This window comes from Triticum dicoccoides, chromosome 6B (assembly GCF_002162155.2).
Source record: "Triticum dicoccoides isolate Atlit2015 ecotype Zavitan chromosome 6B, WEW_v2.0, whole genome shotgun sequence".
Classification (NCBI taxonomy): domain Eukaryota; kingdom Viridiplantae; phylum Streptophyta; class Magnoliopsida; order Poales; family Poaceae; genus Triticum; species Triticum dicoccoides.
The window spans coordinates 312,983,620-312,988,479 of NC_041391.1; positions in this window are offsets into that span (position 1 = coordinate 312,983,620).

A 4,860-nucleotide genomic window follows, 5' to 3' on the forward strand; every position below is an offset into this window, starting at 1 on the left:
GAGAAGCTTGCCGGATGGGACTCCAAACACGCACTTCTCGGGGTTAAGCTTAAGGTTGATCTTGCGCAGATTTGCAAATGTTTCATCTAAATCTTGAATCAGGGTCGCCCTGTTCTTGCTCTTGACCACTATGTCATCCATGTAGGCTTCCACATTTCTGTGCATTTGTGGCTCAAAAGCATGATGGACTACCCTTGCGAATGTTGAACCAGCATTCTTTAAACCGAAGGGCATCCGTACGAAATAGTAGGTGCCACACGGGGTGATGAATGCGGTTTTCTCCTCATCCTCTTTTGCCATGAAGATCTGATGGTATCCTGAGTATGCATCAAGAAATGAAAGCAAATCACATCCGGCCGTGGAGTCAACAATCTGGTCGATGCGCGGCAAGGGAAATGGGTCTTTGGGACAAGCTTTATTAACATCGGTAAAAGTCGATACAAAGCCTCCATTTCCCGTTAGCCTTGCGCACGACAACAGGATTGGCCAACCACGTGGGATGGATCACTCCTCTGACAAGGCCTGCTGCTTCCAATTTCTTGATTTCTTCTGCGATGAATTCTTGGCGCTCCACTGCCTGCTTCCTGACTTTCTGCTTGACGGGCCAAGCATGAGGACAGATGGCCAGGTGGTGCTCAATTACTTTCCTGGGAACACCGGGGATGTCAGACGATTTCCATGCAAACACATCGACATTCGCCCGCAGGAAAGCAACAAGCGCGCTTTCCTATTTGGGGTCGAGAGTGGCACTGATGGTGAAGGTTCCACCAGTGCCATCCTCCTTGGCGGACACCTTCTTGGTCTCAGGTGGAGCTACCATTGCCTTCTTACACTTGCCGGTGGAGCTCGATGGTGCGTCCTTGACGGTAGCGCAGCACACCGAAGAGGTGCGCTTGCCGGATTGGGCATCAGAGCTCTTGCCGGACTTGGTCTTCTTCTTCCCCCCGGGAGCTTCAGCGGCAAGTGACTTGCGATCTGTTGCGGCTGCTGCTTCCCGATAGATCTTGTCGGCGCAGATAAGTGCATCCTTCTTGTCGCCAGGGAGAGAGATGACACTTATTGGGCCTGGCATTTTCAGTATGTTGTACGCATAGTGAGAGGCTGCCATGAACTTGGCGAGCGCTGGGCGTCCAAGTATCCCATTATAAGGCAATGCGAAGTCAGCAACGTCAAAAGTGACCCTCTCAGTCCTGAAGTTCAACTCGCTGCCAAATGTTACCGGCAACGTGATCTTTCCCTTCGGCTTGCTCCTTCCCGGGTTGATTCCTTGAAATGTGCCGGTCTCTTCGAGCTCGCTGTCAGGGATCTGGAGTTTCTGGAGCACCGCAGAGGAGATTAGATTCAAGTCGGCCCCGCCGTCAACTAACATCTTAGTGACCTTGAGGTTGCGGATAGTTGGTGAAACCAACATCGGCAAGCACCCGACCGCAGTTATGCGATCAGGGTGGTCCTCAATATCAAAGATGATAGGCGTGCTGGACCACTTCAGAGGCTTGCGTGACTCGACGGGTGGTTCTGCTGCATTAACTTCCCACACCCACTGCTTGAGCTGGCGGTGCGAAGTATGCAGAGAAGCACTACCGTCAACGCACAGGACCTTTGTGGCTTTCTGGAACTCCTGCTCATTGGTCTCCTCATCATCCATGTCTTCATCATTGTCATCATCTTCATCCTTGTCGCGGCCGCGAGGAGGTCTGTCTCCTTGCCACTGCTTGGCCTTGCCGCGGCGTCCTCCTCGGCCGGGACGTTTCTTGCCAGATCCTCCAGCACCTTCCTAGGCTTTCTCCTTGTCGCGCCGCTCGTATTCAGCTTTCTGTTGCTCAACAAGCTGCTCGACTTTCTTGCAGCTCTGGAGATCATGGCCCTTGGTGCGGTGGATCTTGCAGTACTGCTTGTTGGTGCTGTCCTGCTTGTCGGCGACTGCCACAACCTCTGCGGCAACCTCCTTGTCGAAGCTACCAGCCTTGACTTTCTTGGCGCCACCTCCATTGCCGGACTGCTCGACGACTAGCACCTCTTTGCCTTTCCTCTTCCTGTTGTTTCGCCGCCGGTTTTTCCTTGCCGGGGCAGCATCTTCACTGGCAGATCCTCCTGCTCCTACATTCTCTCCGGGGAGTCTCCTCCCTTCCTCAGCACGTGCACACTTGTCGACCAGGGCATATAGCTCATTGACGTCTCTGATCTTGCACATCGCCATCTCCTCCCGCATCCTGCGGTTTCACACGTTCTGATGGAACGCACTGATCACCGCGGCAGGGTGGACGTCTGGGATGTTGTGCTGTACACTGCTGAATCTCTGAATGTACTTGCGCAGGGGTTCTCCTTCCTTCTGGGCGAGCAGATGAAGATCACTCTCTTGGCCATGAGGCTTGTGGCCGCCTGTGAAGGCGCCAACAAACTGATGGCATAGATCGGCCCAAGAGGATATGGAGTAGTCCGGCAAGTGCATGAGCCAGGATCTGACATTGGGCTTGAGCACCAGCGGGAAGTAGTTGGCAAGGATCTTGTCGTCCCGCCCCCCAGCAGCTTGCACCGCAATGGTGTAGATGCTGAGGAACTCCGACGGATGCGTCTTGCCGTCGTACTTCCCCGATACGTCTGGCTTGAAGTTCTTCGCGCTGGGCCACTGGACTTGCCGCAGCTCACGAGTGAACGCAGGGCAACCTACCGCGTACGGCAAGTCGCCTGGTTCCCCTGGCGCATGCATGTCAACAGAAGGCCCAGCGCGCTTGTCGGATTGACGTCGCGCTTCTCTTCGGCGCTCGATGCGAGTACGAGCGTCTTCTTGCTGTCGATCATGGAGAACTTGGCGCTGATCACGACGAGCTCGTGGATCCGACGATGCGGTGGAGTCCCTGTCGAGGTGGATCCGGTGAGTCGGCGATCTTGGCCTTCGGGGTGGAGATTGCATGGTGGTTGCACCTCCACCAGTTTCGTCGCCACCGGCTCGCGCCTGGCAGCCCTGCCGCAGCGATGACGTGCTGGGCTGCCGCGGAGTGTCGTCGTTGGCGTAGCCGATGAGACTCTGAATGGTGGCCCTCCATTCGTCGATCTTGTCCGACATCGGAGGGTAATCCAGGAGCAGTTGAGCTCGCGCCAAAGCTTCTGCCGGAGTGGTGGGTGGCAGTGGCGGACGGCGCGAGGAACGGGATGTGCTCGGACTTCTAACTATGTTAGAAGGAGCAGTATCCCGCCCAGGCGACCGTGTCTCGCTCGTGCCAGCACATCGGCGTGCATGTTGGTCTTGAGCGCCCCGGGATCCACCAGCTTGATCTTGGCCCAACAAACGTATGGTATTGCGAGTACCATGACGCTGTCGGTCCTGCGCCTCCTGAGATGGGCGCGGAACAAGCGCGGATGTCGAGGTCTGCGCCGCCTTGCCCTTGGACCTGGCAGTGTCGTGAACTTCCTCGTCGACGTCCGTTCTTCCGCCGGCGTCTACTCCACCACCCGCTTGCTCCGGTGGCGGTGGAATCGACGTGGACGGAACAACTGCCTCCGAAGCCTTCTTCTTCGGTGGCATGTCGGTGACGAAAGTGAAGATGTCGCTCGTGTGACCGCCGGATCAGGTTCACACAACCTCGAGAACCCCTACCTGGCGCGCCAAAGATGTCGGGGAAACTGATCCACGAACACCTATGGGACCGGCGGACCGAGCCCCTTTCGGTTCGGCGGGGGGCGGAGGTCGCACGAAGAGCGGATTGAGGCGAAGCACACGAGCAGTTTACCCAGCTTCGGAGCTCTCCGGAGAGATAACACTCCTACTGCTGCTTATCTGATTGTATTATGTTCTTTCTCGAGAAAGAGCTAAGAGTTTTTATGGTTTCCGAATGATCCGCCCCCCTTCTACGGTGCGCATGGGCCTCCTTTTATATGTTAAAGGGGTCACTGACAGGTGGCAACGTAAACAAGGGTACAAATGTAAAAAGCGAGGTGGTTGGTACAGTTACTTGTATAGTGTTTCCTACCTAACCCTGACGGCAGGGGACAAAGGCAGTAAATGCCCGTCTGCGTCGCCCAAACAGTGCAAAAAGGGACCGTCAGGGGTGCCACCGTCTGCCACGATGGCGATCTTGTCAGCATCGCATGCCACTGTGCACCCCTGGCTGCACAGCCTCCCGCCACGCATGCCTGGAAAAACCCTCAGGGCGACACGTTAGTGGATGCGCTGGAGCGCGAGCACAGAGTGGCCGCCTGCCGCGGCAAGCGCCTTTCCGCGGCCGTTGTCTCGTCGGGCCCGGAAGCTTGTCGCTCGCCGAGCCTTGCCGGGACGTGTGGCGCGTCGCGGCAAGTTCCTTGAAATGCCTTGGTTGGCCTTCCCGGCAAGCTCCTCTTGCCGGGTCCTTGTCTCCTGAGCTTAAATACTTTGTTCTTGAATGGCTCCAAAGGAACCACGGAGGACCTTGGCGAGGCCTGGCAAGCCTTGCTGCGGGGTGCTACAACAGCACGTGCACAAGTTCGGGATACTAGGGTACCCCTATTCTAGTACACCGACAGGAGCCCCCGGTCCTGGGCCATACACGGTGCCGAGCGCTGTTGGGCCTGGCCCAAGACAGGGCACGGGCACACGCGGCCTGGGCCACGCCGTATCTGGCTCCGTATCCACCACGCCCTCCCTAACGACACGCGTCGAATGCGGCGTCATGGGAGAGATCATGGGTGGTTTCTTTATTCGGAAGGGCGAAACGTCCGCCCCCTCCCTCTTTATAAGCAGGGGAAACAGGGGCAGTTCGTTCCCCCCCGCTGGTTGCTACTACTCCATCTTCTCAAACCTCCACCGCTCCCCCCTTCTTCTCGAAGCCAAGAGAGCAGCACTCCGCCCCCCCCCCATTGCCACCAGCATCACCAACGCCGCCGATC